The 20489-nt window shown below is 45.4% G+C and overlaps 15 non-coding genes across 15 annotated transcripts; all 15 read left to right on the plus strand.

Moving 5' to 3' along the window:
* Nucleotides 1-899: 899 nt before the first annotated feature.
* LOC141158663 (U2 spliceosomal RNA) lies at nucleotides 900-1090 on the plus strand. Its single transcript, XR_012248689.1, has one exon. It is a non-coding gene; the product is annotated as a U2 spliceosomal RNA (small nuclear RNA).
* A 1116-nt stretch (nucleotides 1091-2206) lies between these two features.
* LOC141158664 (U2 spliceosomal RNA) lies at nucleotides 2207-2397 on the plus strand. Its single transcript, XR_012248690.1, has one exon. It is a non-coding gene; the product is annotated as a U2 spliceosomal RNA (small nuclear RNA).
* A 1119-nt stretch (nucleotides 2398-3516) lies between these two features.
* LOC141159636 (U2 spliceosomal RNA) lies at nucleotides 3517-3707 on the plus strand. The gene has a single exon (XR_012249639.1). It is a non-coding gene; the product is annotated as a U2 spliceosomal RNA (small nuclear RNA).
* A 1118-nt stretch (nucleotides 3708-4825) lies between these two features.
* On the plus strand, nucleotides 4826-5016 carry LOC141158666 (U2 spliceosomal RNA). The gene has a single exon (XR_012248692.1). It is a non-coding gene; the product is annotated as a U2 spliceosomal RNA (small nuclear RNA).
* Nucleotides 5017-6134: 1118 nt separating this feature from the next.
* LOC141158667 (U2 spliceosomal RNA) lies at nucleotides 6135-6325 on the plus strand. Its single transcript, XR_012248693.1, has one exon. It is a non-coding gene; the product is annotated as a U2 spliceosomal RNA (small nuclear RNA).
* A 1122-nt stretch (nucleotides 6326-7447) lies between these two features.
* Nucleotides 7448-7638, plus strand: LOC141159929 (U2 spliceosomal RNA). Its single transcript, XR_012249922.1, has one exon. It is a non-coding gene; the product is annotated as a U2 spliceosomal RNA (small nuclear RNA).
* Nucleotides 7639-8753: 1115 nt separating this feature from the next.
* LOC141158668 (U2 spliceosomal RNA) lies at nucleotides 8754-8944 on the plus strand. Its single transcript, XR_012248694.1, has one exon. It is a non-coding gene; the product is annotated as a U2 spliceosomal RNA (small nuclear RNA).
* A 1119-nt stretch (nucleotides 8945-10063) lies between these two features.
* LOC141160037 (U2 spliceosomal RNA) lies at nucleotides 10064-10255 on the plus strand. Its single transcript, XR_012250026.1, has one exon. It is a non-coding gene; the product is annotated as a U2 spliceosomal RNA (small nuclear RNA).
* Nucleotides 10256-11374: 1119 nt separating this feature from the next.
* On the plus strand, nucleotides 11375-11565 carry LOC141158669 (U2 spliceosomal RNA). The gene has a single exon (XR_012248695.1). It is a non-coding gene; the product is annotated as a U2 spliceosomal RNA (small nuclear RNA).
* Nucleotides 11566-12682: 1117 nt separating this feature from the next.
* LOC141160008 (U2 spliceosomal RNA) lies at nucleotides 12683-12872 on the plus strand. The gene has a single exon (XR_012249998.1). It is a non-coding gene; the product is annotated as a U2 spliceosomal RNA (small nuclear RNA).
* Nucleotides 12873-13986: 1114 nt separating this feature from the next.
* On the plus strand, nucleotides 13987-14177 carry LOC141158670 (U2 spliceosomal RNA). The gene has a single exon (XR_012248696.1). It is a non-coding gene; the product is annotated as a U2 spliceosomal RNA (small nuclear RNA).
* A 1113-nt stretch (nucleotides 14178-15290) lies between these two features.
* LOC141158671 (U2 spliceosomal RNA) lies at nucleotides 15291-15481 on the plus strand. Its single transcript, XR_012248697.1, has one exon. It is a non-coding gene; the product is annotated as a U2 spliceosomal RNA (small nuclear RNA).
* A 1114-nt stretch (nucleotides 15482-16595) lies between these two features.
* LOC141158672 (U2 spliceosomal RNA) lies at nucleotides 16596-16786 on the plus strand. The gene has a single exon (XR_012248698.1). It is a non-coding gene; the product is annotated as a U2 spliceosomal RNA (small nuclear RNA).
* A 1117-nt stretch (nucleotides 16787-17903) lies between these two features.
* Nucleotides 17904-18094, plus strand: LOC141158673 (U2 spliceosomal RNA). The gene has a single exon (XR_012248699.1). It is a non-coding gene; the product is annotated as a U2 spliceosomal RNA (small nuclear RNA).
* A 1114-nt stretch (nucleotides 18095-19208) lies between these two features.
* Nucleotides 19209-19399, plus strand: LOC141158674 (U2 spliceosomal RNA). The gene has a single exon (XR_012248700.1). It is a non-coding gene; the product is annotated as a U2 spliceosomal RNA (small nuclear RNA).
* Nucleotides 19400-20489: the final 1090 nt, after the last annotated feature.

Raw genomic sequence — 20489 nt, forward strand, 5'->3', positions numbered from 1 at the left:
TATCTAGCTCTCCCTCTATACTTCCTTTTGGATAAACAGACATATTAGGCAAGCATTTTGGAGCTTTCACCTAAATAACTACAGGTGGTGAGATAAGCTGCACAATATAATTGACCTTTCAGTATATTGTTGCACACACACCATCTATTTAGCAAATGCCCTTGTTATCAACAGCAGCCTTTTAAACTCACCTGAGCTAACAGGTATGTGAGCTGGTTACTCTGCTGCGCTTAAAATTTCTTTTTTGGTTTGCTACAATGCCTTTTCTGAAACGTTGTCTCCCTCTGCTGGAACACTGACTTCTTTCATTTAATGCCTGCAGACTATAAAAGAGAAACCAACCCAAAAAGTTGGGTTGATTAGTCTGTGGCATTCTTTTAAACTGTTGCTTATGGCGGTCTCTGTGAGCTTCTCAGTGACATTCAGCCATCCAGGTATCCCGCCTGCAGTAGACGGAATGTGGCAATGGAACGCTGGCTGCGCGTGTCATAATAGGCTCTGAGCCTTTATATACCTGCGCACAGCAGCAGCCACCTTCAGTCTGCTGCTGGACAGCCAGCAGCAGCAGCAGCAGGAGAGGTAATTAATCAGCAACCCTCCTGCTAAGGGTAGACAGCTGCTCGTTCCACCCCCCCCCCCGCCTTAATTGGTTCTCCTCCCTTCCAACGGTGTTGAGGCGGGTGGGAACAGCCGGGGGTTGAGGGTACTGTGCTAAAAGAGGTGGAGTTATGCAGATCTAAAACGCGTGGATTGCAGCAGCAGCAAGCCGAAAAGTGCAGGCATGTGAGGGATCTAGAGGTTGACAGCATGTCTTCTTAACGGGAGTCCAGGTGGCCATCTCCACAAATGGACTTTTCAGAATCCTTGGGTGGCACCGTAGTCGGAAACCAATTCTGGTTATCGCTTCTCGGCCTTTTGGCTAAGATCAAGTGTAGTATCTGTTCTTATCAGTTTAATATCTGATACGTCCCCTATCTGGGGACCATATATTAAATGGATTTTTAGAACAGGGAGATGGAAAAAGAGCTTGCTCTGTCCACTCCACGCATTGACCTGGTATTGCAGTATCTCCAGGACCGGTGCACCCCTTCTTTAATGCAGTTTCTAAAATCAGAAAGAATTGAATTCAATGCTTTTTGTTCATTTGGCTTGTTTGTCGGATTTTGGGATGGACTCTTTGGCTTTGCTTTTCTTCTCCTCATTGGATTTTTCATGTTAAAAGTTGCAGAAGCCAGATGACAAGCTCATTTTGGTTCAACTTCAGCAACTGTGCATTGCATTGCCATGTAATGTAATGCAATGCTATCTATCTAGCTCTCCCTCTATACTTCCTTTTGGATAAACAGACATATTAGGCAAGCATTTTGGAGCTTTCACCTAAATAACTACAGGTGGTGAGATAAGCTGCACAATATAATTGACCTTTCAGTATATTGTTGCACACACACCATCTATTTAGCAAATGCCCTTGTTATCAACAGCAGCCTTTTAAACTCACCTGAGCTAACAGGTATGTGAGCTGGTTACTCTGCTGCGCTTAAAATTTCTTTTTTGGTTTGCTACAATGCCTTTTCTGAAACGTTGTCTCCCTCTGCTGGAACACTGACTTCTTTCATTTAATGCCTGCAGACTATAAAAGAGAAACCAACCCAAAAAGTTTGGTTGATTAGTCTGTGGCATTCTTTTAAACTGTTGCTTATGGCGGTCTCTGTGAGCTTCTCAGTGACATTCAGCCATCCAGGTATCCCGCCTGCAGTAGACGGAATGTGGCAATGGAACGCTGGCTGCGCGTGTCATAATAGGCTCTGAGCCTTTATATACCTGCGCACAGCAGCAGCCACCTTCAGTCTGCTGCTGGACAGCCAGCAGCAGCAGCAGCAGGAGAGGTAATTAATCAGCAACCCTCCTGCTAAGGGTAGACAGCTGCTCGTTCCACCCCCCCCCCCGCCTTAATTGGTTCTCCTCCCTTCCAACGGTGTTGAGGCGGGTGGGAACAGCCGGGGGTTGAGGGTACTGTGCTAAAAGAGGTGGAGTTATGCAGATCTAAAACGCGTGGATTGCAGCAGCAGCAAGCCGAAAAGTGCAGGCATGTGAGGGATCTAGAGGTTGACAGCATGTCTTCTTAACGGGAGTCCAGGTGGCCATCTCCACAAATGGACTTTTCAGAATCCTTGGGTGGCACCGTAGTCGGAAACCAATTCTGGTTATCGCTTCTCGGCCTTTTGGCTAAGATCAAGTGTAGTATCTGTTCTTATCAGTTTAATATCTGATACGTCCCCTATCTGGGGACCATATATTAAATGGATTTTTAGAACAGGGAGATGGAAAAAGAGCTTGCTCTGTCCACTCCACGCATTGACCTGGTATTGCAGTATCTCCAGGACCGGTGCACCCCTTCTTTAATGCAGTTTCTAAAATCAGAAAGAATTGAATTCAATGCTTTTTGTTCATTTGGCTTGTTTGTCGGATTTTGGGATGGACTCTTTGGCTTTGCTTTTCTTCTCCTCATTGGATTTTTCATGTTAAAAGTTGCAGAAGCCAGATGACAAGCTCATTTTGGTTCAACTTCAGCAACTGTGCATTGCATTGCCATGTAATGTAATGCAATGCTATCTATCTAGCTCTCCCTCTATACTTCCTTTTGGATAAACAGACATATTAGGCAAGCATTTTGGAGCTTTCACCTAAATAACTACAGGTGGTGAGATAAGCTGCACAATATAATTGACCTTTCAGTATATTGTTGCACACACACCATCTATTTAGCAAATGCCCTTGTTATCAACAGCAGCCTTTTAAACTCACCTGAGCTAACAGGTATGTGAGCTGGTTACTCTGCTGCGCTTAAAATTTCTTTTTTGGTTTGCTACAATGCCTTTTCTGAAACGTTGTCTCCCTCTGCTGGAACACTGACTTCTTTCATTTAATGCCTGCAGACTATAAAAGAGAAACCAACCCAAAAAGTTTGGTTGATTAGTCTGTGGCATTCTTTTAAACTGTTGCTTATGGCGGTCTCTGTGAGCTTCTCAGTGACATTCAGCCATCCAGGTATCCCGCCTGCAGTAGACGGAATGTGGCAATGGAACGCTGGCTGCGCGTGTCATAATAGGCTCTGAGCCTTTATATACCTGCGCACAGCAGCAGCCACCTTCAGTCTGCTGCTGGACAGCCAGCAGCAGCAGCAGCAGCAGGAGAGGTAATTAATCAGCAACCCTCCTGCTAAGGGTAGACAGCTGCTCGTTCCACCCCCCCCCCCGCCTTAATTGGTTCTCCTCCCTTCCAACGGTGTTGAGGCGGGTGGGAACAGCCGGGGGTTGAGGGTACTGTGCTAAAAGAGGTGGAGTTATGCAGATCTAAAACGCGTGGATTGCAGCAGCAGCAAGCCGAAAAGTGCAGGCATGTGAGGGATCTAGAGGTTGACAGCATGTCTTCTTAACGGGAGTCCAGGTGGCCATCTCCACAAATGGACTTTTCAGAATCCTTGGGTGGCACTGTAGTCGGAAACCAATTCTGGTTATCGCTTCTCGGCCTTTTGGCTAAGATCAAGTGTAGTATCTGTTCTTATCAGTTTAATATCTGATACGTCCCTTATCTGGGGACCATATATTAAATGGATTTTTAGAACAGGGAGATGGAAAAAGAGCTTGCTCTGTCCACTCCACGCATTGACCTGGTATTGCAGTATCTCCAGGACCGGTGCACCCCTTCTTTAATGCAGTTTCTAAAATCAGAAAGAATTGAATTCAATGCTTTTTGTTCATTTGGCTTGTTTGTCGGATTTTGGGATGGACTCTTTGGCTTTGCTTTTCTTCTCCTCATTGGATTTTTCATGTTAAAAGTTGCAGAAGCCAGATGACAAGCTCATTTTGGTTCAACTTCAGCAACTGTGCATTGCATTGCCATGTAATGTAATGCAATGCTATCTATCTAGCTCTCCCTCTATACTTCCTTTTGGATAAACAGACATATTAGGCAAGCATTTTGGAGCTTTCACCTAAATAACTACAGGTGGTGAGATAAGCTGCACAATATAATTGACCTTTCAGTATATTGTTGCACACACACCATCTATTTAGCAAATGCCCTTGTTATCAACAGCAGCCTTTTAAACTCACCTGAGCTAACAGGTATGTGAGCTGGTTACTCTGCTGCGCTTAAAATTTCTTTTTTGGTTTGCTACAATGCCTTTTCTGAAACGTTGTCTCCCTCTGCTGGAACACTGACTTCTTTCATTTAATGCCTGCAGACTATAAAAGAGAAACCAACCCAAAAAGTTTGGTTGATTAGTCTGTGGCATTCTTTTAAACTGTTGCTTATGGCGGTCTCTGTGAGCTTCTCAGTGACATTCAGCCATCCAGGTATCCCGCCTGCAGTAGACGGAATGTGGCAATGGAACGCTGGCTGCGCGTGTCATAATAGGCTCTGAGCCTTTATATACCTGCGCACAGCAGCAGCCACCTTCAGTCTGCTGCTGGACAGCCAGCAGCAGCAGCAGCAGCAGGAGAGGTAATTAATCAGCAACCCTCCTGCTAAGGGTAGACAGCTGCTCGTTCCACCCCCCCCCCGCCTTAATTGGTTCTCCTCCCTTCCAACGGTGTTGAGGCGGGTGGGAACAGCCGGGGGTTGAGGGTACTGTGCTAAAAGAGGTGGAGTTATGCAGATCTAAAACGTGTGGATTGCAGCAGTAGCAAGCCGAAAAGTGCAGGCATGTGAGGGATCTAGAGGTTGACAGCATGTCTTCTTAACGGGAGTCCAGGTGGCCATCTCCACAAATGGACTTTTCAGAATCCTTGGGTGGCACCGTAGTCGGAAACCAATTCTGGTTATCGCTTCTCGGCCTTTTGGCTAAGATCAAGTGTAGTATCTGTTCTTATCAGTTTAATATCTGATACGTCCCCTATCTGGGGACCATATATTAAATGGATTTTTAGAACAGGGAGATGGAAAAAGAGCTTGCTCTGTCCACTCCACGCATTGACCTGGTATTGCAGTATCTCCAGGACCGGTGCACCCCTTCTTTAATGCAGTTTCTAAAATCAGAAAGAATTGAATTCAATGCTTTTTGTTCATTTGGCTTGTTTGTCGGATTTTGGGATGGACTCTTTGGCTTTGCTTTTCTTCTCCTCATTGGATTTTTCATGTTAAAAGTTGCAGAAGCCAGATGACAAGCTCATTTTGGTTCAACTTCAGCAACTGTGCATTGCATTGCCATGTAATGTAATGCAATGCTATCTATCTAGCTCTCCCTCTATACTTCCTTTTGGATAAACAGACATATTAGGCAAGCATTTTGGAGCTTTCACCTAAATAACTACAGGTGGTGAGATAAGCTGCACAATATAATTGACCTTTCAGTATATTGTTGCACACACACCATCTATTTAGCAAATGCCCTTGTTATCAACAGCAGCCTTTTAAACTCACCTGAGCTAACAGGTATGTGAGCTGGTTACTCTGCTGCGCTTAAAATTTCTTTTTTGGTTTGCTACAATGCCTTTTCTGAAACGTTGTCTCCCTCTGCTGGAACACTGACTTCTTTCATTTAATGCCTGCAGACTATAAAAGAGAAACCAACCCAAAAAGTTTGGTTGATTAGTCTGTGGCATTCTTTTAAACTGTTGCTTATGGCGGTCTCTGTGAGCTTCTCAGTGACATTCAGCCATCCAGATATCCCGCCTGCAGTAGACGGAATGTGGCAATGGAACGCTGGCTGCGCGTGTCATAATAGGCTCTGAGCCTTCATATACCTGCGCACAGCAGCAGCCACCTTCAGTCTGCTGCTGGACAGCCAGCAGCAGCAGCAGCAGCAGGAGAGGTAATTAATCAGCAACCCTCCTGCTAAGGGTAGACAGCTGCTCGTTCCACCCCCCCCCCGCCTTAATTGGTTCTCCTCCCTTCCAACGGTGTTGAGGCGGGTGGGAACAGCCGGGGGTTGAGGGTACTGTGCTAAAAGAGGTGGAGTTATGCAGATCTAAAACGCGTGGATTGCAGCAGCAGCAAGCCGAAAAGTGCAGGCATGTGAGGGATCTAGAGGTTGACAGCATGTCTTCTTAACGGGAGTCCAGGTGGCCATCTCCACAAATGGACTTTTCAGAATCCTTGGGTGGCACCGTAGTCGGAAACCAATTCTGGTTATCGCTTCTCGGCCTTTTGGCTAAGATCAAGTGTAGTATCTGTTCTTATCAGTTTAATATCTGATACGTCCCCTATCTGGGGACCATATATTAAATGGATTTTTAGAACAGGGAGATGGAAAAAGAGCTTGCTCTGTCCACTCCACGCATTGACCTGGTATTGCAGTATCTCCAGGACCGGTGCACCCCTTCTTTAATGCAGTTTCTAAAATCAGAAAGAATTGAATTCAATGCTTTTTGTTCATTTGGCTTGTTTGTCGGATTTTGGGATGGACTCTTTGGCTTTGCTTTTCTTCTCCTCATTGGATTTTTCATGTTAAAAGTTGCAGAAGCCAGATGACAAGCTCATTTTGGTTCAACTTCAGCAACTGTGCATTGCATTGCCATGTAATGTAATGCAATGCTATCTATCTAGCTCTCCCTCTATACTTCCTTTTGGATAAACAGACATATTAGGCAAGCATTTTGGAGCTTTCACCTAAATAACTACAGGTGGTGAGATAAGCTGCACAATATAATTGACCTTTCAGTATATTGTTGCACACACACCATCTATTTAGCAAATGCCCTTGTTATCAACAGCAGCCTTTTAAACTCACCTGAGCTAACAGGTATGTGAGCTGGTTACTCTGCTGCGCTTAAAATTTCTTTTTTGGTTTGCTACAATGCCTTTTCTGAAACGTTGTCTCCCTCTGCTGGAACACTGACTTCTTTCATTTAATGCCTGCAGACTATAAAAGAGAAACCAACCCAAAAAGTTTGGTTGATTAGTCTGTGGCATTCTTTTAAACTGTTGCTTATGGCGGTCTCTGTGAGCTTCTCAGTGACATTCAGCCATCCAGATATCCCGCCTGCAGTAGACGGAATGTGGCAATGGAACGCTGGCTGCGCGTGTCATAATAGGCTCTGAGCCTTTATATACCTGTGCACAGCAGCAGCCACCTTCAGTCTGCTGCTGGACAGCCAGCAGCAGCAGCAGCAGCAGGAGAGGTAATTAATCAGCAACCCTCCTGCTAAGGGTAGACAGCTGCTCGTTCCACCCCCCCCCCCCCCGCCTTAATTGGTTCTCCTCCCTTCCAACGGTGTTGAGGCGGGTGGGAACAGCCGGGGGTTGAGGGTACTGTGCTAAAAGAGGTGGAGTTATGCAGATCTAAAACGCGTGGATTGCAGCAGCAGCAAGCCGAAAAGTGCAGGCATGTGAGGGATCTAGAGGTTGACAGCATGTCTTCTTAACGGGAGTCCAGGTGGCCATCTCCACAAATGGACTTTTCAGAATCCTTGGGTGGCACCGTAGTCGGAAACCAATTCTGGTTATCGCTTCTCGGCCTTTTGGCTAAGATCAAGTGTAGTATCTGTTCTCATCAGTTTAATATCTGATACGTCCCCTATCTGGGGACCATATATTAAATGGATTTTTAGAACAGGGAGATGGAAAAAGAGCTTGCTCTGTCCACTCCACGCATTGACCTGGTATTGCAGTATCTCCAGGACCGGTGCACCCCTTCTTTAATGCAGTTTCTAAAATCAGAAAGAATTGAATTCAATGCTTTTTGTTCATTTGGCTTGTTTGTCGGATTTTGGGATGGACTCTTTGGCTTTGCTTTTCTTCTCCTCATTGGATTTTTCATGTTAAAAGTTGCAGAAGCCAGATGACAAGCTCATTTTGGTTCAACTTCAGCAACTGTGCATTGCATTGCCATGTAATGTAATGCAATGCTATCTATCTAGCTCTCCCTCTATACTTCCTTTTGGATAAACAGACATATTAGGCAAGCATTTTGGAGCTTTCACCTAAATAACTACAGGTGGTGAGATAAGCTGCACAATATAATTGACCTTTCAGTATATTGTTGCACACACACCATCTATTTAGCAAATGCCCTTGTTATCAACAGCAGCCTTTTAAACTCACCTGAGCTAACAGGTATGTGAGCTGGTTACTCTGCTGCGCTTAAAATTTCTTTTTTGGTTTGCTACAATGCCTTTTCTGAAACGTTGTCTCCCTCTGCTGGAACACTGACTTCTTTCATTTAATGCCTGCAGACTATAAAAGAGAAACCAACCCAAAAAGTTTGGTTGATTAGTCTGTGGCATTCTTTTAAACTGTTGCTTATGGCGGTCTCTGTGAGCTTCTCAGTGACATTCAGCCATCCAGGTATCCCGCCTGCAGTAGACGGAATGTGGCAATGGAACGCTGGCTGCGCGTGTCATAATAGGCTCTGAGCCTTTATATACCTGCGCACAGCAGCAGCCACCTTCAGTCTGCTGCTGGACAGCCAGCAGCAGCAGCAGCAGGAGAGGTAATTAATCAGCAACCCTCCTGCTAAGGGTAGACAGCTGCTCGTTCCACCCCCCCCCCGCCTTAATTGGTTCTCCTCCCTTCCAACGGTGTTGAGGCGGGTGGGAACAGCCGGGGGTTGAGGGTACTGTGCTAAAAGAGGTGGAGTTATGCAGATCTAAAACGCGTGGATTGCAGCAGCAGCAAGCCGAAAAGTGCAGGCATGTGAGGGATCTAGAGGTTGACAGCATGTCTTCTTAACGGGAGTCCAGGTGGCCATCTCCACAAATGGACTTTTCAGAATCCTTGGGTGGCACCGTAGTCGGAAACCAATTCTGGTTATCGCTTCTCGGCCTTTTGGCTAAGATCAAGTGTAGTATCTGTTCTTATCAGTTTAATATCTGATACGTCCCCTATCTGGGGACCATATATTAAATGGATTTTTAGAACAGGGAGATGGAAAAAGAGCTTGCTCTGTCCACTCCACGCATTGACCTGGTATTGCAGTATCTCCAGGACCGGTGCACCCCTTCTTTAATGCAGTTTCTAAAATCAGAAAGAATTGAATTCAATGCTTTTTGTTCATTTGGCTTGTTTGTCGGATTTTGGGATGGACTCTTTGGCTTTGCTTTTCTTCTCCTCATTGGATTTTTCATGTTAAAAGTTGCAGAAGCCAGATGACAAGCTCATTTTGGTTCAACTTCAGCAACTGTGCATTGCATTGCCATGTAATGTAATGCAATGCTATCTATCTAGCTCTCCCTCTATACTTCCTTTTGGATAAACAGACATATTAGGCAAGCATTTTGGAGCTTTCACCTAAATAACTACAGGTGGTGAGATAAGCTGCACAATATAATTGACCTTTCAGTATATTGTTGCACACACACCATCTATTTAGCAAATGCCCTTGTTATCAACAGCAGCCTTTTAAACTCACCTGAGCTAACAGGTATGTGAGCTGGTTACTCTGCTGCGCTTAAAATTTCTTTTTTGGTTTGCTACAATGCCTTTTCTGAAACGTTGTCTCCCTCTGCTGGAACACTGACTTCTTTCATTTAATGCCTGCAGACTATAAAAGAGAAACCAACCCAAAAAGTTTGGTTGATTAGTCTGTGGCATTCTTTTAAACTGTTGCTTATGGCGGTCTCTGTGAGCTTCTCAGTGACATTCAGCCATCCAGGTATCCCGCCTGCAGTAGACGGAATGTGGCAATGGAACGCTGGCTGCGCGTGTCATAATAGGCTCTGAGCCTTTATATACCTGCGCACAGCAGCAGCCACCTTCAGTCTGCTGCTGGACAGACAGCAGCAGCAGCAGCAGCAGGAGAGGTAATTAATCAGCAACCCTCCTGCTAAGGGTAGACAGCTGCTCGTTCCACCCCACCCCCCGCCTTAATTGGTTCTCCTCCCTTCCAACAGTGTTGAGGTGGGTGGGAACAGCCGGGGGTTGAGGGTACTGTGCTAAAAGAGGTGGAGTTATGCAGATCTAAAACGCGTGGATTGCAGCAGCAGCAAGCCGAAAAGTGCAGGCATGTGAGGGATCTAGAGGTTGACAGCATGTCTTCTTAACGGGAGTCCAGGTGGCCATCTCCACAAATGGACTTTTCAGAATCCTTGGGTGGCACCGTAGTCGGAAACCAATTCTGGTTATCGCTTCTCGGCCTTTTGGCTAAGATCAAGTGTAGTATCTGTTCTTATCAGTTTAATATCTGATACGTCCCCTATCTGGGAGCCATATATTAAATGGATTTTTAGAACAGGGAGATGGATAAAAGAGCTTGCTCTGTCCACTCCACGCATTGACCTGGTATTGCAGTAACTCCAGGACCGGTGCACCCCTTCTTTAATGCAGTTTCTAAAATCAGAAAGAATTGAATTCAATGCTTTTTGTTCATTTGGCTTGTTTGTCGGATTTTGGGATGGACTCTTTGGCTTTGCTTTTCTTCTCCTCATTGGATTTTTCATGTTAAAAGTTGCAGAAGCCAGATGACAAGCTCATTTTGGTTCAACTTCAGCAACTGTGCATTGCATTGCCATGTAATGTAATGCAATGCTATCTATCTAACTCTCCCTCTATACTTCCTTTTGGATAAACAGACATATTAGGCAAGCATTTTGGAGCTTTCACCTAAATAACTACAGGTGGTGAGATAAGCTGCACAATATAATTGACCTTTCAGTATATTGTTGCACACACACCATCTATTTAGCAAATGCCCTTGTTATCAACAGCAGCCTTTTAAACTCACCTGAGCTAACAGGTATGTGAGCTGGTTACTCTGCTGCGCTTAAAATTTCTTTTTTGGTTTGCTACAATGCCTTTTCTGAAACGTTGTCTCCCTCTGCTGGAACACTGACTTCTTTCATTTAATGCCTGCAGACTATAAAAGAGAAACCAACCCAAAAAGTTTGGTTGATTAGTCTGTGGCATTCTTTTAAACTGTTGCTTATGGCGGTCTCTGTGAGCTTCTAGTGACATTCAGCCATCCAGGTATCCCGCCTGCAGTAGACGGAATGTGGCAATGGAACGCTGGCTGCGCGTGTCATAATAGGCTCTGAGCCTTTATATACCTGCGCACAGCAGCAGCCACCTTCAGTCTGCTGCTGGACAGCCAGCAGCAGCAGCAGCAGCAGGAGAGGTAATTAATCAGCAACCCTCCTGCTAAGGGTAGACAGCTGCTCGTTCCACCCCCCCCCCCCACCTTAATTGGTTCTCCTCCCTTCCAACAGTGTTGAGGCGGGTGGGAACAGCCGGGGGTTGAGGGTACTGTGCTAAAAGAGGTGGAGTTATGCAGATCTAAAACGCGTGGATTGCAGCAGCAGCAAGCCGAAAAGTGCAGGCATGTGAGGGATCTAGAGGTTGACAGCATGTCTTCTTAACGGGAGTCCAGGTGGCCATCTCCACAAATGGACTTTTCAGAATCCTTGGGTGGCACCGTAGTCGGAAACCAATTCTGGTTATCGCTTCTCGGCCTTTTGGCTAAGATCAAGTGTAGTATCTGTTCTTATCAGTTTAATATCTGATACGTCCCCTATCTGGGGACCATATATTAAATGGATTTTTAGAACAGGGAGATGGAAAAAGAGCTTGCTCTGTCCACTCCACGCATTGACCTGGTATTGCAGTATCTCCAGGACCGGTGCACCCCTTCTTTAATGCAGTTTCTAAAATCAGAAAGAATTGAATTCAATGCTTTTTGTTCATTTGGCTTGTTTGTCGGATTTTGGGATGGACTCTTTGGCTTTGCTTTTCTTCTCCTCATTGGATTTTTCATGTTAAAAGTTGCAGAAGCCAGATGACAAGCTCATTTTGGTTCAACTTCAGCAACTGTGCATTGCATTGCCATGTAATGTAATGCAATGCTATCTATCTAGCTCTCCCTCTATACTTCCTTTTGGATAAACAGACATATTAGGCAAGCATTTTGGAGCTTTCACCTAAATAACTACAGGTGGTGAGATAAGCTGCACAATATAATTGACCTTTCAGTATATTGTTGCACACACACCATCTATTTAGCAAATGCCCTTGTTATCAACAGCAGCCTTTTAAACTCACCTGAGCTAACAGGTATGTGAGCTGGTTACTCTGCTGCGCTTAAAATTTCTTTTTTGGTTTGCTACAATGCCTTTTCTGAAACGTTGTCTCCCTCTGCTGGAACACTGACTTCTTTCATTTAATGCCTGCAGACTATAAAAGAGAAACCAACCCAAAAAGTTTGGTTGATTAGTCTGTGGCATTCTTTTAAACTGTTGCTTATGGCGGTCTCTGTGAGCTTCTCAGTGACATTCAGCCATCCAGGTATCCCGCCTGCAGTAGACGGAATGTGGCAATGGAACGCTGGCTGCGCGTGTCATAATAGGCTCTGAGCCTTTATATACCTGCGCACAGCAGCAGCCACCTTCAGTCTGCTGCTGGACAGCCAGCAGCAGCAGCAGCAGCAGGAGAGGTAATTAATCAGCAACCCTCCTGCTAAGGGTAGACAGCTGCTCGTTCCACCCCCCCCCGCCTTAATTGGTTCTCCTCCCTTCCAACGGTGTTGAGGCGGGTGGGAACAGCCGGGGGTTGAGGGTACTGTGCTAAAAGAGGTGGAGTTATGCAGATCTAAAACGCGTGGATTGCAGCAGCAGCAAGCCGAAAAGTGCAGGCATGTGAGGGATCTAGAGGTTGACAGCATGTCTTCTTAACGGGAGTCCAGGTGGCCATCTCCACAAATGGACTTTTCAGAATCCTTGGGTGGCACCGTAGTCGGAAACCAATTCTGGTTATCGCTTCTCGGCCTTTTGGCTAAGATCAAGTGTAGTATCTGTTCTTATCAGTTTAATATCTGATACGTCCCCTATCTGGGACCATATATTAAATGGATTTTTAGAACAGGGAGATGGAAAAAGAGCTTGCTCTGTCCACTCCACGCATTGACCTGGTATTGCAGTATCTCCAGGACCGGTGCACCCCTTCTTTAATGCAGTTTCTAAAATCAGAAAGAATTGAATTCAATGCTTTTTGTTCATTTGGCTTGTTTGTCGGATTTTGGGATGGACTCTTTGGCTTTGCTTTTCTTCTCCTCATTGGATTTTTCATGTTAAAAGTTGCAGAAGCCAGATGACAAGCTCATTTTGGTTCAACTTCAGCAACTGTGCATTGCATTGCCATGTAATGTAATGCAATGCTATCTATCTAGCTCTCCCTCTATACTTCCTTTTGGATAAACAGACATATTAGGCAAGCATTTTGGAGCTTTCACCTAAATAACTACAGGTGGTGAGATAAGCTGCACAATATAATTGACCTTTCAGTATATTGTTGCACACACACCATCTATTTAGCAAATGCCCTTGTTATCAACAGCAGCCTTTTAAACTCACCTGAGCTAACAGGTATGTGAGCTGGTTACTCTGCTGCGCTTAAAATTTCTTTTTTGGTTTGCTACAATGCCTTTTCTGAAACGTTGTCTCCCTCTGCTGGAACACTGACTTCTTTCATTTAATGCCTGCAGACTATAAAAGAGAAACCAACCCAAAAAGTTTGGTTGATTAGTCTGTGGCATTCTTTTAAACTGTTGCTTATGGCGGTCTCTGTGAGCTTCTCAGTGACATTCAGCCATCCAGGTATCCCGCCTGCAGTAGACGGAATGTGGCAATGGAACGCTGGCTGCGCGTGTCATAATAGGCTCTGAGCCTTTATATACCTGCGCACAGCAGCAGCCACCTTCAGTCTGCTGCTGGACAGCCAGCAGCAGCAGCAGCAGGAGAGGTAATTAATCAGCAACCCTCCTGCTAAGGGTAGACAGCTGCTCGTTCCACCCCCCCCCCCCTTAATTGGTTCTCCTCCCTTCCAACGGTGTTGAGGCGGGTGGGAACAGCCGGGGGTTGAGGGTACTGTGCTAAAAGAGGTGGAGTTATGCAGATCTAAAACGCGTGGATTGCAGCAGCAGCAAGCCGAAAAGTGCAGGCATGTGAGGGATCTAGAGGTTGACAGCATGTCTTCTTAACGGGAGTCCAGGTGGCCATCTCCACAAATGGACTTTTCAGAATCCTTGGGTGGCACCGTAGTCGGAAACCAATTCTGGTTATCGCTTCTCGGCCTTTTGGCTAAGATCAAGTGTAGTATCTGTTCTTATCAGTTTAATATCTGATACGTCCCCTATCTGGGGACCATATATTAAATGGATTTTTAGAACAGGGAGATGGAAAAAGAGCTTGCTCTGTCCACTCCACGCATTGACCTGGTATTGCAGTATCTCCAGGACCGGTGCACCCCTTCTTTAATGCAGTTTCTAAAATCAGAAAGAATTGAATTCAATGCTTTTTGTTCATTTGGCTTGTTTGTCGGATTTTGGGATGGACTCTTTGGCTTTGCTTTTCTTCTCCTCATTGGATTTTTCATGTTAAAAGTTGCAGAAGCCAGATGACAAGCTCATTTTGGTTCAACTTCAGCAACTGTGCATTGCATTGCCATGTAATGTAATGCAATGCTATCTATCTAGCTCTCCCTCTATACTTCCTTTTGGATAAACAGACATATTAGGCAAGCATTTTGGAGCTTTCACCTAAATAACTACAGGTGGTGAGATAAGCTGCACAATATAATTGACCTTTCAGTATATTGTTGCACACACACCATCTATTTAGCAAATGCCCTTGTTATCAACAGCAGCCTTTTAAACTCACCTGAGCTAACAGGTATGTGAGCTGGTTACTCTGCTGCGCTTAAAATTTCTTTTTTGGTTTGCTACAATGCCTTTTCTGAAACGTTGTCTCCCTCTGCTGGAACACTGACTTCTTTCATTTAATGCCTGCAGACTATAAAAGAGAAACCAACCCAAAAAGTTTGGTTGATTAGTCTGTGGCATTCTTTTAAACTGTTGCTTATGGCGGTCTCTGTGAGCTTCTCAGTGACATTCAGCCATCCAGGTATCCCGCCTGCAGTAGACGGAATGTGGCAATGGAACGCTGGCTGCGCGTGTCATAATAGGCTCTGAGCCTTTATATACCTGCGCACAGCAGCAGCCACCTTCAGTCTGCTGCTGGACAGCCAGCAGCAGCAGCAGCAGGAGAGGTAATTAATCAGCAACCCTCCTGCTAAGGGTAGACAGCTGCTCGTTCCACCCCCCCCCCCTTAATTGGTTCTCCTCCCTTCCAACGGTGTTGAGGCGGGTGGGAACAGCCGGGGGTTGAGGGTACTGTGCTAAAAGAGGTGGAGTTATGCAGATCTAAAACGCGTGGATTGCAGCAGCAGCAAGCCGAAAAGTGCAGGCATGTGAGGGATCTAGAGGTTGACAGCATGTCTTCTTAACGGGAGTCCAGGTGGCCATCTCCACAAATGGACTTTTCAGAATCCTTGGGTGGCACCGTAGTCGGAAACCAATTCTGGTTATCGCTTCTCGGCCTTTTGGCTAAGATCAAGTGTAGTATCTGTTCTTATCAGTTTAATATCTGATACGTCCCCTATCTGGGGACCATATATTAAATGGATTTTTAGAACAGGGAGATGGAAAAAGAGCTTGCTCTGTCCACTCCACGCATTGACCTGGTATTGCAGTATCTCCAGGACCGGTGCACCCCTTCTTTAATGCAGTTTCTAAAATCAGAAAGAATTGAATTCAATGCTTTTTGTTCATTTGGCTTGTTTGTCGGATTTTGGGATGGACTCTTTGGCTTTGCTTTTCTTCTCCTCATTGGATTTTTCATGTTAAAAGTTGCAGAAGCCAGATGACAAGCTCATTTTGGTTCAACTTCAGCAACTGTGCATTGCATTGCCATGTAATGTAATGCAATGCTATCTATCTAGCTCTCCCTCTATACTTCCTTTTGGATAAACAGACATATTAGGCAAGCATTTTGGAGCTTTCACCTAAATAACTACAGGTGGTGAGATAAGCTGCACAATATAATTGACCTTTCAGTATATTGTTGCACACACACCATCTATTTAGCAAATGCCCTTGTTATCAACAGCAGCCTTTTAAACTCACCTGAGCTAACAGGTATGTGAGCTGGTTACTCTGCTGCGCTTAAAATTTCTTTTTTGGTTTGCTACAATGCCTTTTCTGAAACGTTGTCTCCCTCTGCTGGAACACTGACTTCTTTCATTTAATGCCTGCAGACTATAAAAGAGAAACCAACCCAAAAAGTTTGGTTGATTAGTCTGTGGCATTCTTTTAAACTGTTGCTTATGGCGGTCTCTGTGAGCTTCTCAGTGGCATTCAGCCATCCAGGTATCCCGCCTGCAGTAGACGGAATGTGGCAATGGAACGCTGGCTGCGCGTGTCATAATAGGCTCTGAGCCTTTATATACCTGCGCACAGCAGCAGCCACCTTCAGTCTGCTGCTGGACAGCCAGCAGCAGCAGCAGCAGGAGAGGTAATTAATCAGCAACCCTCCTGCTAAGGGTAGACAGCTGCTCGTTCCACCCCCCCCCCCCTTAATTGGTTCTCCTCCCTTCCAACGGTGTTGAGGCGGGTGGGAACAGCCGGGGGTTGAGGGTACTGTGCTAAAAGAGGTGGAGTTATGCAGATCTAAAACGCGTGGATTGCAGCAGCAGCAAGCCGAAAAGTGCAGGCATGTGAGGGATCTAGAGGTTGACAGCATGTCTTCTTAACGGGAGTCCAGGTGGCCATCTCCACAAATGGACTTTTCAGAATCCTTGGGTGGCACCGTTGTCGGAAACCAATTCTGGTTATCGCTTCTCGGCCTTTTGGCTAAGATCAAGTGTAGTATCTGTTCTTATCAGTTTAATATCTGATACGTCCCCTATCTGGGGACCATATATTAAATGGATTTTTAGAACAGGGAGATGGAAAAAGAGCTTGCTCTGTCCACTCCACGCATTGACCTGGTATTGCAGTATCTCCAGGACCGGTGCACCCCTTCTTTAATGCAGTTTCTAAAATCAGAAAGAATTGAATTCAATGCTTTTTGTTCATTTGGCTTGTTTGTCGGATTTTGGGATGGACTCTTTGGCTTTGCTTTTCTTCTCCTCATTGGATTTTTCATGTTAAAAGTTGCAGAAGCCAGATGACAAGCTCATTTTGGTTCAACTTCAGCAACTGTGCATTGCATTGCCATGTAATGTAATGCAATGCTATCTATCTAGCTCTCCCTCTATACTTCCTTTTGGATAAACAGACATATTAGGCAAGCATTTTGGAGCTTTCACCTAAATAACTACAGGTGGTGAGATAAGCTGCACAATATAATTGACCTTTCAGTATATTGTTGCACACACACCATCTATTTAGCAAATGCCCTTGTTATCAACAGCAGCCTTTTAAACTCACCTGTGCTAACAGGTATGTGAGCTGGTTACTCTGCTGCGCTTAAAATTTCTTTTTTGGTTTGCTACAATGCCTTTTCTGAAACGTTGTCTCCCTCTGCTGGAACACTGACTTCTTTCATTTAATGCCTGCAGACTATAAAAGAGAAACCAACCCAAAAAGTTTGGTTGATTAGTCTGTGGCATTCTTTTAAACTGTTGCTTATAGCGGTCTCTGTGAGCTTCTCAGTGACATTCAGCCATCCAGGTATCCCGCCTGCAGTAGACGGAATGTGGCAATGGAACGCTGGCTGCGCGTGTCATAATAGGCTCTGAGCCTTTATATACCTGCGCACAGCAGCAGCCACCTTCAGTCTGCTGCTGGACAGCCAGCAGCAGCAGCAGCAGCAGGAGAGGTAATTAATCAGCAACCCTCCTGCTAAGGGTAGACAGCTGCTCGTTCCACCCCCCCCCGCCTTAATTGGTTCTCCTCCCTTCCAACGGTGTTGAGGCGGGTGGGAACAGCCGGGGGTTGAGGGTACTGTGCTAAAAGAGGTGGAGTTATGCAGATCTAAAACGCGTGGATTGCAGCAGCAGCAAGCCGAAAAGTGCAGGCATGTGAGGGATCTAGAGGTTGACAGCATGTCTTCTTAACGGGAGTCCAGGTGGCCATCTCCACAAATGGACTTTTCAGAATCCTTGGGTGGCACCGTAGTCGGAAACCAATTCTGGTTATCGCTTCTCGGCCTTTTGGCTAAGATCAAGTGTAGTATCTGTTCTTATCAGTTTAATATCTGATACGTCCCCTATCTGGGGACCATATATTAAATGGATTTTTAGAACAGGGAGATGGAAAAAGAGCTTGCTCTGTCCACTCCACGCATTGACCTGGTATTGCAGTATCTCCAGGACCGGTGCACCCCTTCTTTAATGCAGTTTCTAAAATCAGAAAGAATTGAATTCAATGCTTTTTGTTCATTTGGCTTGTTTGTCGGATTTTGGGATGGACTCTTTGGCTTTGCTTTTCTTCTCCTCATTGGATTTTTCATGTTAAAAGTTGCAGAAGCCAGATGACAAGCTCATTTTGGTTCAACTTCAGCAACTGTGCATTGCATTGCCATGTAATGTAATGCAATGCTATCTATCTAGCTCTCCCTCTATACTTCCTTTTGGATAAACAGACATATTAGGCAAGCATTTTGGAGCTTTCACCTAAATAACTACAGGTGGTGAGATAAGCTGCACAATATAATTGACCTTTCAGTATATTGTTGCACACACACCATCTATTTAGCAAATGCCCTTGTTATCAACAGCAGCCTTTTAAACTCACCTGAGCTAACAGGTATGTGAGCTGGTTACTCTGCTGCGCTTAAAATTTCTTTTTTGGTTTGCTACAATGCCTTTTCTGAAACGTTGTCTCCCTCTGCTGGAACACTGACTTCTTTCATTTAATGCCTGCAGACTATAAAAGAGAAACCAACCCAAAAAGTTTGGTTGATTAGTCTGTGGCATTCTTTTAAACTGTTGCTTATGGCGGTCTCTGTGAGCTTCTCAGTGACATTCAGCCATCCAGGTATCCCGCCTGCAGTAGACGGAATGTGGCAATGGAACGCTGGCTGCGCGTGTCATAATAGGCTCTGAGCCTTTATATACCTGCGCACAGCAGCAGCCACCTTCAGTCTGCTGCTGGACAGCCAGCAGCAGCAGCAGCAGGAGAGGTAATTAATCAGCAACCCTCCTGCTAAGGGTAGACAGCTGCTCGTTCCACCCCCCCCCCCCTTAATTGGTTCTCCTCCCTTCCAACGGTGTTGAGGCGGGTGGGAACAGCCGGGGGTTGAGGGTACTGTGCTAAAAGAGGTGGAGTTATGCAGATCTAAAACGCGTGGATTGCAGCAGCAGCAAGCCGAAAAGTGCAGGCATGTGAGGGATCTAGAGGTTGACAGCATGTCTTCTTAACGGGAGTCCAGGTGGCCATCTCCACAAATGGACTTTTCAGAATCCTTGGGTGGCACCGTTGTCGGAAACCAATTCTGGTTATCGCTTCTCGGCCTTTTGGCTAAGATCAAGTGTAGTATCTGTTCTTATCAGTTTAATATCTGATACGTCCCCTATCTGGGGACCATATATTAAATGGATTTTTAGAACAGGGAGATGGAAAAAGAGCTTGCTCTGTCCACTCCACGCATTGACCTGGTATTGCAGTATCTCCAGGACCGGTGCACCCCTTCTTTAATGCAGTTTCTAAAATCAGAAAGAATTGAATTCAATGCTTTTTGTTCATTTGGCTTGTTTGTCGGATTTTGGGATGGACTCTTTGGCTTTGCTTTTCTTCTCCTCATTGGATTTTTCATGTTAAAAGTTGCAGAAGCCAGATGACAAGCTCATTTTGGTTCAACTTCAGCAACTGTGCATTGCATTGCCATGTAATGTAATGCAATGCTATCTATCTAGCTCTCCCTCTATACTTCCTTTTGGATAAACAGACATATTAGGCAAGCATTTTGGAGCTTTCACCTAAATAACTACAGGTGGTGAGATAAGCTGCACAATATAATTGACCTTTCAGTATATTGTTGCACACACACCATCTATTTAGCAAATGCCCTTGTTATCAACAGCAGCCTTTTAAACTCACCTGTGCTAACAGGTATGTGAGCTGGTTACTCTGCTGCGCTTAAAATTTCTTTTTTGGTTTGCTACAATGCCTTTTCTGAAACGTTGTCTCCCTCTGCTGGAACACTGACTTCTTTCATTTAATGCCTGCAGACTATAAAAGAGAAACCAACCCAAAAAGTTTGGTTGATTAGTCTGTGGCATTCTTTTAAACTGTTGCTTATAGCGGTCTCTGTGAGCTTCTCAGTGACATTCAGCCATCCAGGTATCCCGCCTGCAGTAGACGGAATGTGGCAATGGAACGCTGGCTGCGCGTGTCATAATAGGCTCTGAGCCTTTATATACCTGCGCACAGCAGCAGCCACCTTCAGTCTGCTGCTGGACAGCCAGCAGCAGCAGCAGCAGCAGGAGAGGTAATTAATCAGCAACCCTCCTGCTAAGGGTAGACAGCTGCTCGTTCCACCCCCCCCCGCCTTAATTGGTTCTCCTCCCTTCCAACGGTGTTGAGGCGGGTGGGAACAGCCGGGGGTTGAGGGTACTGTGCTAAAAGAGGTGGAGTTATGCAGATCTAAAACGCGTGGATTGCAGCAGCAGCAAGCCGAAAAGTGCAGGCATGTGAGGGATCTAGAGGTTGACAGCATGTCTTCTTAACGGGAGTCCAGGTGGCCATCTCCACAAATGGACTTTTCAGAATCCTTGGGTGG

Source organism: Phyllobates terribilis, unplaced genomic scaffold, assembly GCF_046119375.1.
Source record: "Phyllobates terribilis strain yellow unplaced genomic scaffold, ASM4611937v1 Scaffold_8__6_contigs__length_399053987, whole genome shotgun sequence".
NCBI classification, from domain to species: Eukaryota; Metazoa; Chordata; class Amphibia; order Anura; family Dendrobatidae; genus Phyllobates; species Phyllobates terribilis.